Here is a 12,798-nt window from a genome sequence, read left to right on the forward strand (position 1 = left end):
AAACATAACAGAAAGAGGTTGATGTACCATTGAAGAATTTCCACTGTGGACGTAGGCCCGAACCAATACTTCCCCAGTTAAGAGACAAATTAAATAATAAACGAATACTACTCTTAGAACACACCTACCATGACAGCAGGTGGGCATGCTTTTAGGTATGGATTTATGCACCATTACAATATCATTCTAAGCACTTGAAGTGTGCTTTCAACAGACACACCCTCTTATTTTTAGGCATTGGTGTAATATTTGCTCGTGTGTTGCATTACTGGAGTAGATAAGGACACTTTGATTCTGTGTTATTTATACAATTCTATCAAAACACAGCAAAGAAAGACTTCAACATATTTGAATTTCCAGTGTGGAAAAAGTCTGTGTAAAGGGATTGAATAGTCATATTTTCTAGGTCTACTAAGAAGAAATGTCAAGTGTTCTTTCAGACTCCATTTTGCAAAAAAGGGTGTTTTACCAAAAGAATAATCCTTCAATATGGCTGCCTTTTTTCAAACCGCATCTCTAGGATTATTGATTTAACGAAAACAAAAGATACTAAAAGCACAGATTTGAAAAGGCTATATAGATACTTCAACTATAAAGAAATAATGGCAACCTTAATTGGACCATCAGCCCATATTTGTATAAGCTATGACGCCTCGCATGCTTCAAGAACTCAGATTGAAGAACTCTAGATCAGGTTGACAGTTGAGAGCACCGTTTATGCAATGACTGTTCATTGGTCGACACCATGAATTGTTTTACTCAATCTTTCTTTATTCGTTCATTAAAAAATAATCATGAAGGAACACTAATAAAAATATAGAATTAATTCATCAGTTCGAATAATAATAATGAGTTAAAAACAAGTTTTTCACAGCAAAGTAAGATCAAAAGAGCAGGCTATTGGGGTTGAGAACAGCTGATTTAAGGAAAAGGCCAACATGTACACAAACCTCTACAGAAGGATGCACGAGTAAGTAGAGTGACGTTGACCAATTTCTAACAGGAGGGGGGAGAGAGAGAGTCAGTGGATTCAGTCTCCCGGATTATATGAATAAACAAAGTGGAATCCACTCAGAGTGATAGTGATCCCTAGAGTGATGGGGAACACACAGTGTTGTTTAAATGCCCCTCACACACCAACAGGCCCCTTGGTGTCATGCTTCATCATCGGGGCCTTCGCACCCCTCTACGGGATGCGGCGTGCTACGACTCGCGGATACGCAGGAGCACTTGAAGTGAACTATGTGTAGGGGTGTGTGTTTGTTACAAAAGTGTGAGTGAGGTGAGGTGAAAAAAAGTGAATGGTTAAAAAATACCTAGCACGTGGGAGGAAAAAGTACTTTATTTAAATCCCCGGCTGGTATTATTAAAGCAAAAGTGCAGGGTGTGGTTTGAATAGATACATATTAGGGTATCCAGACCACTGTATCAAGATGTCAACATGTTTCGGAGGTCACAGCCCCCTTCTTCAGGACAAGGGTTAATGCACTTACCCTCCCCTTACTCACATGTAAAATGTAAAAGTGTTATTAAAAATATTATTACCACAATGTGTAATATTCCTAACAATGTTTTTATGTTAGTGAATGTCGTTGCGCCCAATTGGCGTAAGAACTTAAAGTTCCCAACTACAAGACTTCATGAGCCTAAGCGTATATTGGGGAATCCTTCCCTTCTGATCAGAAACAACGGTTACTGCAATAGCTAATCGCCTGCCTTCCCTCAACGCGGCTCACTTCATCGGAGCTTAGGCTCATGAAGTCTTGTAGTTGGGAACTTTAAGTTCTTACGCCAATTGGGCGCAACGACATTCACTAACATAAAAACATTGTTAGGAATATTACACACTGTGGTAATAATATTTTTAATAACACTTTTACATTTTACATGTGAGTAAGGGGAGGGTAAGTGCATTAACCCTTGTCCTGAAGAAGGGGGCTGTGACCTCCGAAACATGTTGACATCTTGATACAGTGGTCTGGATACCCTAATATGTATCTATTCAAACCACGCCCTGCACTTTTGTTTTAATAATACCAGCCGGGGATTTAAATAAAATACTTTTTCCTCCCACGTGCCAGGTATTTTTTAACCATTCACTTTTTTTCACCTCACCTCACTCACACTTTTGTAACAAACACACACCCCTACACATAGTTCACTTCAAGTGCTCCTGCGTATCCGCGAGTCGTAGCACGCCGCATCCCGTAGAGGGGTGCGAAGGCCCCGATGATGAAGCATGACACCAAGGGGCCTGTTGGTGTGTGAGGGGCATTTAAACAACACTGTGTGTTCCCCATCACTCTAGGGATCACTATCACTCTGAGTGGATTCCACTTTGTTTATTCGAGTGACGTTGACCTACACTCAACAAATCCCGCTTTCTAAAAATCGGAAAGAGGCATTTCTCTCTCTCTCTATCTATATATATATATATATATATATATATATATATATATATATATATATACATATATATATATTTTTACTAAAGAACACGAAATGAAGCAAAGTCTTTGACGAAAATGAATTTCAGAGGCAACAAAGTATGGATCCGGTGTCATATTACTCCAAAGGAAAGCACAACTACTACATTATTGAGCTCATTCGAAGCCTCGTCAGGAACAGACCCTCCATGTTTGATTAACAACCCCCAAGATATGGCTTGAGACCAGCAATAGACTGTATCAATATATATTCTTTAAAAGATGACATTAAGAGTTCCACCCTCTCCCGCTCGATAGATAAGCAAGTTTAATGCCATCCTTTATAAAACCTAATCCCAGTTTGTCATGCATGGCATAATTGAGCTACTTATAGGAAGGCCCAAATGCACCAACATGCATGATTTTTTTCCACCTGTAGGGCGCTAGCATTGCAATACTCCATGATTCCAGCCCCAAGTGTCATTAGTGTGACACATTTACACAGTTCCAAAAGTGGGCTGATTGTTTTTTCCCCTAGATATTCTGCTAGATTGAAAAGAAAACAAGTGATTATGCAAAACACTGTTTATTAGCAACCAAACAGGGAGCCCAGGACCAATTGGAGTTAAAAGTGACCCCCAAATATAGGAAGTGTAGGGTCCAGTAGCAGCTGCTACCAGACCTAGGTGGTGAGGCGGGGGGAGGTGTGAAAAAATAAAAAAATAATCCCTTACCTGAAAACTTGTGCCCACCGCCCCTCCTCTGACCACCTCTACCTGTCTTCAGTCTGGCATCAGGAAGTACCACGGCTCCCCTGAGCCAACCACAACGCTGCAATGCGGTGTTGTGGTTGGTCTGTGCACTGTGGTTCGGCGCTCAGGTAGGGAATAGGAGGCTGGGCATGTTCCTCACCAGACTGTGCATTACTGCCTGGTGGGAAGATGCAAAGTGTGCATTACAGTTTGGCCGGGCAAAGAGGGCCAGCCAAGCAGTTGTACACACTTAAGGAGTGCAAATCACTCCTCCCCCTGTTCTGGCCAGCCCTACCTGCCCCCAGAGCCACTGACTGCAATAAGAAAGCTTAAATGATAACAATACATTATCATTTTCAATTTCTTTTGAGCAGTGGGGTGACGCTCCTCCACCTAAGCGGAGGAGCTGGCACTGGTGAGATCCTCTCTATACGTTTACCCAAGACAGATTAACAGCGGGACTTCAGACTTTTAGGATCACAAGCCATAGTAAAAGTTTTAATAAGATTAGTCTTTAGCTTTAAATGCTCCACAAATTGCACAAATGTTATGCATACTTTCTTTAGACCATTGAGGGTTCTAAACATCATAACTGCATCCTCCACATACAACAAAACAGGGCGTTCCTGATGTTAACCACTGGCATATCTTGCCCTACTTCCTGCAAGGCTGCCCCAAGCCTATTAATATTAAGTACAAACAAAATTAGAGGTAATACACAGCTCAGTGGTGCAACGCAGACCCCCGCGGTGCAGGCTGCTCCATCAGCACCGTACTCTGTTTGGAGAGTTCCTGATTGAGTCCGGAGGGGGCACCTCCACATACCTTGCGAGGGACCCCCTCAATTTTCATTACGCCAGTGACAGTCTTGCCGAACCCCCGGTGCTAACCCGAATGGATGTGGGAGCCTGTTGAGTTCTTGTGCTCACCCTGCTGCCCGCCATCCCGCTGACCTTGCCCTGGTGGGACAGGAATCCCAGGGCCGCCGGAAATCCGCGCTGACACTGCTACACCCTGGTTGGAGACTACATCTCCCAGGGTGCATCCGCAGGTGCTGCGAGTGAGGGGGGAGGCGCTGAGCTCCCATCGTACTCAAAGCGCAGCCTCTCCCCCGCAGCACTGGACGCGCCCGAACCAAGGGCGGGCTTGTCAGTGGCATGAAGAAGCTGGGCAGGGCCACCCCTCTTTCGTTTACTTTCATTTGGTTTACTTGGCCCTGCTGTGGAGTCGCTTTTGAGACTTCGTGGAGACTATCACAAATCCCCAGGGTACTGTTTACACCCTCCTGACTTTGACTAAATGATCAAGCCTTTAAAGACACTGTTTGTTTGAAATAGTCGGCCTAATATTTATTGTGCAACATTTCCCCTCTTGGTTGTTACATTAGAGATAGTGTTCGCAAGGCAGCATCATACTGAGACGAAGTTAAAGTCCTCGCGCTGGGTGTATTGTCTGTCTGAAGGGGTTACATTATCTAACTTGTATCAACCATCTATGGGGATAAGAAAGCTACCAGGTGGAAGTGGGGATGGAGCTGGAGGCAATGGAACAAATCGGGGCAGTAGGGGTAAAAAGGCAAGGAAACTCCAATTGCACGCAGGCATTAATTGTGTATTAGATTGGATTGACACTTTAATAGGAGAGTGCGAGGGTATTTTGGAGTCCGCACCCACTACACAACCCACTTGTATAACAACCCCCCTAGTTTGTCCCCACATACAAATCCCATTACTCCCACCATCCCTGCAATGTTCCACAAAATTCCTAAAAATAAATCGTCTAATAATAATGACGACGGAGATAGAGCTGATAGGAGTGCAGCTAATACAGATCACATTGTTCTTCTGTAGATTGTACGAACAGATTTCTGCCACTGTTAGACATATCCGCTAACAAAACAAGGGGAGGGTTATGGATGACACAGACTTCACCTGTGCAGGGAAAGGATGTAGGGCCAGGCATGACTAAGGAGCACCAAGATATGTTACAGCAAGTTATTTTATTAAGACAGGAAATGGGATCAATGAGAAGCCAGATAGAGGAGCGAGCATCGATGGTCAAGCTACTAACTTCTGCTCCATCACAAACTCGGGATGTAAGGGAAAGTAGCGGCCCTGGATGCTTACAGGGTATAACTCCAGCCCTCCAGGTAACATCAAGGGCTACACCAGTCAATGCCCCCCAAGTAACAAATACTCCTGTAGAAAGGGTTCCATTCAGTTTGGGATGGCCCAGGATTGATAATACGAGGCCACTTCCACCAAAGCCTAGAACCAATCTACACCCTACTGCTAGCTACATTGACAACTCCTATAAGGCAGCTCTCAGGAGGGTTCCGACATGCCATAACGAAAATCCTGTAGTACATCCTATTCAGCCAGAGGCCGGGCAGAGACATAGGCAATCAGTTTATCATTTTACAGACTCACTCAGTACTCATAACATTTTTATGGTGAACGTACCAAAACATGATGTAAGTAAAAGCCCAGAAAAGTGGGACTCCCTAATAAATAAAACTATTCATTGGATACGGCATGTCAGGGGATGCCGATCGGTGATTAGGGAAAACATAGCAAAAGCTTGTAGGTTGTTTTCACCAGCTAATCACCTGGACTGGTTCGAGCTCACAATGACTAGGGGAAAATGTATTTGATCTAGAGTTTCGTACAAGCCCGCCAGGACCGTCAGCCATTCCGTTTAGATGCTTCCCTCTGAGTAGTGAGAACGCCTGCTCTCTCACACGCAAACCAGCTAGGATGCAGGGAAGCTCTACTTTAGAAAATATAGACTGACGATAGGTGGATTTGCCAATAAAGCAGCAGGAACATCAATTAACTAATACCATCCAAAAGGTTAGCACATCGAGCATTGAAAATTTACCTATAGAGCTAGAACAAACCTCAGAAGCGGAACCCCTGCCAACCAGCCAAAACGAGGGAGTATGGCAGGAGGACAGACCAGTTTCCTCTGCTTTAAGTGGTCATCTGGCCGTTTGCACAATACCCTTAAAGAAAACCCTGTTGTCCTGGAACATCGCAGGATTAGGTTCTAAACTGGGATCCCCAGAGTGGCATGCTTTTATTGAGAGTCATGTGATCTGTCTCTTTCAAGAGACTTGGGTTTAAGTTCCCCTCTTCTGCGTGGGATATCTACATTTTTATACTCCGGCCACTAAAGGCGTAAAGGGGAGCCATCGGGGGGCTTGACAATCTGGGTGAGACAGTACCTAGGACTAAACATCCAAGCACTCCCAGCTTTTAAGCAGGACATCCAGGCTGTTAGATTGTCATGGGGAACAAACAGGATCATGGATATATATATAATATGTATGTGCGAGGCTCCAGGGGGAAAAAGTCGGGAGTTTTAGCGGCTCTTGACTATCTTCTTGATGTCAGCCAGATAGACACAAACTTGATTGTCGTAAGAGATCTGAACACAACGTCTGAGTCTCTAATGAGTGAGGAGGGTAATTTGGTAGAAGAGGAAGACTTTAAGTGGGGTACCCCAAAGTTGGAGCTTGACCCAATAAAAAGATGGACAGATGCGGTGATTCAAATGAACTCTATCTGTATAGAGAAGGGATTGCGGGCAGTTAATGACCGTACACTGTCAGATAAAACGAGGTCCAATACCTTTGACAATGGCTATAGGGCTAGCAGGATAGACTGGATGTATGACGTTACAACGCAGGCTATTACAACGCCTGCCTTTACAACGCGGTTTTTACATCTCATACCTTTACAACGCATAGCGCTTAGAGGTGCTGGATAGTGAAAAGTTTAATTTTCTATTCCAACTCCAGTCCCCGTGGACACTAGGGAAGGTGTTGGATAGAAAATTAAACGTATTTCCTATCCTAGAGCGCCCCCCAGCGCAATGCGTTGTAATGGTTTGCGTTGTAATGACCGCGTTGTAATGGTAGTGCGTTGTAAAAGTTTCGTTGTAAAGGCTGTTTACCGGATAGACTACGTATTGGTTAGCTTAGCACTATGGCATGCTGTTAAGGATATGAGGGTTCAAGATAGATTTGAAAGTGACCATAATCTATTATGTGTGGACTTGGACCTGATACGGTTTAAGGCTCCGAATGAACTAAGGGATACATATTCCACCCCCGACGTTGTTCCATCGAATGACTTGAGGCGACTTAAATGAGCCAAGATAACCGAGCTACCCGAAGTATTAGTTAGCATCGAAAAGGAGATGGATCATGCCATAAATGAGCTCCAGGCCAGTGTAGTAAATCCGATGGCCTTAGAGCAACCCAATACATTTTTTGGCCAGTTACGTATGTATTTTATCAAAAAGTGTAGAACTAAAAGGGCAGCTATTCCTAAAGCAAGAAATGGTACAACAAAGAATGTAAAAAGGCACGTGCAGCCCTAGGGGAGGCTATTCAAGAAGGTGTCCCCACAGTGGTAGGAGCAGCAAGGGCAACCTATCGGGATGCCCAAGCAAAGTCAAAGAAAGAATGGGACAATAAAAGGTGGGAGAAACTTAGGGAGGCATGTGTTAGGAAAAACTCCAAACAGTTTTTGAATGTGCACAAATGGGATAGTGGAGGGCAAGCCTGCCAGCCCCAAAACCATGTCTCACAGTCGTAGTGGGTAAACCGTTTTAAGCCACAATACGCGACGAATGTGAATGAAATAGAGGGCGGCATCGCCAAACATTTTTTCCAGGAGGCCGTCTTTAGCAAGGCAGATGTTGAGGTGGTCTTTAATCCATTTTGGCTGAAAAGGCACCTGGCCCAGATGGAATACCGGGGGATGTATTCCTCTATGATAAAGAGAGGTGGTGTATGTACATTTGACTATTGACAAATGCCATAGCCCATGGTGCACCGGTCCCAGACTCCTGGAAAGGAGCAGAAATGATATGTGTTTTTAAGAAAGGGGACAAATCGTGCCCAGGGAACTACAGGCCGATCAGCCCAGTAGACTCTTTGCAAAAGGTAATGGGTAGGCTGGTGCTCAACAAGGTTCAAGACTGGATCGATGAACATAGCATTTTATCTCCATTACATGCAGGGTTCCGAGCCTATACTAGCACTATTGACCAAGTGTTCAGGTTTATTTAGCTTTTTTGGAAACGGTAACCCTGGGTAAGGGCAGTTTATACGCCGTCTTTGTTGACCTTAGGTCAGCATTTGACCTTGTACCATGAGCTAAACTTTAGATGTCATTACAAGAAATGGGGTTACCACCTGACCTGTTGACACTTATTATTAGGATGCACGAGGACAACAAGGCTAAGATCCAATGGGGTAAGCAGGGTGAAGTCACAGAATCTTTCCCTGTGGAGAAGGGAGTTCGACAAGGATGTGTGATGGCCCAACACTATTTTCCTTATACATCAATGGAATAGTGGATTGCATGAGGTCAACCCCCACGATGCCCCGACAATAGCAGGTGAATAAGTCCCCATACTAATGTTCGCAGATGACACATTGATCGTTTCCAAGACGCCGATAGGGCTCCAGAGAGCTTTAACCATCTTCGAGGAGTTCTGCTTGAGGCGTGGATTGGAGGCCAATGTGTCAAAAACGAAACAGAGGGCCTTTCATCCACATAGGGCCTTCAAGGGGGGCATTAAAATCAACAACCTCCTGCTAGAGCAAGTCAAGGAGTTCACATACCTATGGGTAAACATCCAGGAGGGGCTAAAGTGGACACACTAGGTCGATATAGCATCCCTAAAACGCCGACAACTGGCGGGGTTGCTGCACAAGGAATATAACATCTGACAATTAGCCCCGCAATCGAGATCTATAACATGAATGTCGTTTGCTCTGCCTTATACGGTGCTGAGCTTTGGGGGCCAGAGAACTTAGCTAAGCTTACACTTTCAAAAAATACGTTCTTTACAAATATTACCAACTTGCCACAGAGCGCCCCAACATCCCCGTTATTGCATGATCTTGGGAGAAAGCCAACCGCTGACACTGCTAATCTACGTCTCTTTTTCTACTGGCGTAGACTTTGGTCTACCGCAGAGTTTACAGAGTATGCGGCTGGTTTTCTAGACATAATAAGGGTAGATACATTGCACCAAATAAAATGGTTGCGGGAGCTTAGAGCTATCCTATCAAATATCGGCATGAATTCACTGTGGGTGGATCCTAAAAATACTATGTGTCCCCAAAAAAGATTTTGAAAGCCAAATATTGGGAATCGGTCCAGATTAATCCTTTGAGAAGTTGTGAGTCGTCTTCTTTAACAGGGCTATTGCTGGACTGTAAACCTATCCCTAGGCTGGAACAATATTGGGGCTTTATTACAAAGCCCCACAAGCGAAAATTATATTTCCATTTTCGGGTGGGTACATTGCCACTAATAGTCTTTACTAGTAAATAGTCCAAACCCAGCAACAACTTGTATCCAGTATGCCAGCATAGCAAAGAATCACTGGCCCACCTATTGTCTGAATGTATTGGATACAATTCCCCACGCCGTGTCTAGTTGTCACCAATTTGCAAGCTCTTGGGAACAAGAAGGGCAAGTGAAGCTGAGAGAATCCTAAGAACCGACACAGCAGAGGTGATTGTCATAGCAATGGTAAAATACCTAGGGTGGGCGTGGGCAACAAGAGCATGTTTCCTCAATTAAGCATTAGATTAAATGAGATTATGTTATGTTGTAATGTATTTTTGTGGATACATTTGCCCGTTTCTATAACCACTTTGCTTTGAAATCTGTAACTCGTATTATGGAACACTGCAAAGTTTTGAATTTTTATATTCGTACATAGCGTTTTTAAGGTATCTGTATTTATTCATCCATAATGATGTGTATTATATTTGATAAGGTGTTTTATGAATTGTTTTAAGATGTCTCATGCACAGTTTTAGATGTACTTTTGTGCGCTTTTGTGACTTAACACGTCGAATAAAGCTTTTTGGAATGGAACGGATGTGTGCATTTCCCTTCATTTCCAAATCGTACATATGCTGAAAGGTCAAAATGTACTGCACATAAAAAATTCACTAAACTTTCATCAACACCTAGATCACACAAGGGGACATATTCACAAAGAAATGACACAGCGAGGTGCTGCAAGCAATTTAGAAGTGCTGTGCTGCATCATTTAAAAAACTGAGGGATGTGTCGTATTCACAAGAGTACAACGTACCCCTGTGTTTTCTCTTGCGCCGGTGCTAAAAAAGTTGCTTAGTGGCAAATTCAGACACTCTTGCGCCATGTGCAAGGGTGGCTGTGTTGCATGGATGATTGTTTTTGTGTAGGAAGGGACACCTTCCTGCACATAAACAATCATTGAAGCACCGGGGCACTCTATTAAGTATCTGTGTTTTTTTATAAATACCCGGTTAACATAACATAACATTGAAGGTGATTTGCTCCTTGTAAGTGTGCTGCAGAATGGTATTGGTTTCCTTCCGGAAACCATAAGGGACATTACACTTACATGTCTTTTAAGATGAATAATCGCAATAAAGACTTTTTTGAATTGAATTGCTTACATGAGGTAACCAACTTCTTCCAGACCTCCATTTGACATTTCTTTCAATGGCCTTTTGTATTCTCCCCTGCACAGTGCGACCATCTCCCTTTTTCTTGGGACACATTTTTTGGCGTTCCTAAGATTGATGTTGACAAATTTACAGGTAATGTCAAAACACCTTGGCATGTTGCTAGCTGTTAAGAGATTTCATCAGTAGCTTCCTTAAACTGAACCCCCCAGGTATCATATGCCGGTGTAATTACGAATGACATAATATACTCCGAGAAACACAGGCCGACAAGACCCGTATTGCCTTTAATAAGTCTGCCATAAAGTTCCCCAAGATCCACATTTTTCCACACTAGCCTGTGTCTATTGTTTTTGGAAGAAATCCTTGTGGCTTGAAGCACTTGCAACCTGTTGGGAAATATAGTGCATCCTGATCACTGAATATTTTAGGATTTCTAGAAGCCTCTAATACAATGAATGTTTGCCAGTTCCCTAAGGGCAACATATAATCAATTGTCATACAACAGTCCCTGTCAACAAAATTGGATGCAGAGGGACAAGGGGCCTATGGTATCCATAATTTTGCACAAATCATGTAACTGCAAAAAAAATTTCTAGAGGTTGCCCCTAGCGTCCCTGTTAGATGTTTCATCCCCATTATTATTCAAGCTGGAAGGATTATTTCCAATTAACATGATTCTATGGCCTAGTTTAGCATTAAATTCCCACCCCAGCTGTACACTGAACGGCCAGCCACAGAAAAGGGCTTGATGCTCAGCTCACTAATAAAACCAAATAATACATTATAATTTTGATTGCCTCTTGGTGCAAAATCATCATTATAAACATTAATTAATTTGTAGTTAAAACTATCGGATCAATAAAGATTAGACCTAGAACAAATCACTGGATACAAATATATGGTACATAGTGTATTTTAGGGAGGCCTCCAACCATGTCATTAAGGCTGCTTGCAAACTGCCAGATGGTGAAGAGATCGCGGATTTACTAAAACATAAAAAGCTATAAAAAACGACTGCATTTTATGTCCAAGCCTCTCGCAACATGGCACATCAAAGTGACTCATATAACTGGGCCAATTCTCCACCTTCAGTATAGAGCAGACTCCAGCTAAGTTCCAACAAATTCATTTCAGATCAGAAGCTCTGGGCAATAAAGATCTTACGGATATAATATGGGAACCCCCCTGCTCGTGGGATTTGGGCAAGACCCACAGATTTACAGCACCCTGAAGGCTTGCTGTCATTCATTTTGGGGGAAGTCCAGCAAATATTTAGAATCGGTTAGAGGTGGCTATCCTGGCTGTGTCTGGGGTACCAACAAAGGAAATCGTATGCGATAAAATGCAGGAATCCTGAGGTACAGGGTTTAAGTGTAAATTCAAAATAACCCATGGGCCGGAGTTTATAATAGAGGGCAAAGTTGAGAGGCCATGTTGTGAGGAACCAAGTAAACAACCAGCCAGTTGAGGCCTTCTAAAATTAACTATAATACAGTCTCCTTCAAAGTCCTTGGATATCAGACCAACTCATGATCTCCGCACCATTAAGATATCTTTGTAATTGTATTTATTAAACTTGACATTTCTTGCTAGCCAGTGGAAAACTTTATTTATTAGTTGCTCTCTAGATTCAGTTACCTGCGGGCTAATATTGGTACTTCTGCTAATGCAAATACATAAGGAAACAATGCACGAGGCAGATGTATACCAGGAGCTGCTACATCTTGATTAGGCTCACTCTCATTGACTGGCTCTACCCCTCTAGCATGCATACACCTCGAGGGGTGCAGAAACCCCAGATCAGGACAGTGCACAGAGTTGTCCCCATAATGTCCAGAGCCAGAAAGGGTACCAAAGAAACTGCAGCTTGCGGTACAAAAGGGGGTGGTGATGGACGGAGCATCTGAACCAATCAAACACTCACCCCCAGTCAACAGATCTGGGTTTAATCCATCACCGTTCTTTAGCCCACTCTGCCACCCCAGTTCAGACATGGCTATATGCAAATCAGTCTGACCCTGTGCCTCATGGGAACAGTCCAGCCCGAACTGCCAAGCCATGCATTCCCTGGACCGGAAACAAGCTTCCGAGGACCGGTTTCTGGCATTCCAGCCGTCTTCAGCCCGGC

At 43.5% G+C, this 12,798-nt stretch overlaps 1 protein-coding gene across 1 annotated transcript in view; it reads right to left on the reverse strand.

The window, feature by feature from the left end:
* The window catches only part of HSF4 (heat shock transcription factor 4), a 385,922-nt gene that overhangs the window by 169,074 nt on the left and 204,050 nt on the right, over nucleotides 1–12,798 (reverse strand). The gene's annotated exons all lie outside the window — the stretch shown is intronic.

This window comes from Lissotriton vulgaris, chromosome 12 (genome assembly GCF_964263255.1).
Source record: "Lissotriton vulgaris chromosome 12, aLisVul1.2, whole genome shotgun sequence".
NCBI lineage: Eukaryota > Metazoa > Chordata > Amphibia > Caudata > Salamandridae > Lissotriton > Lissotriton vulgaris.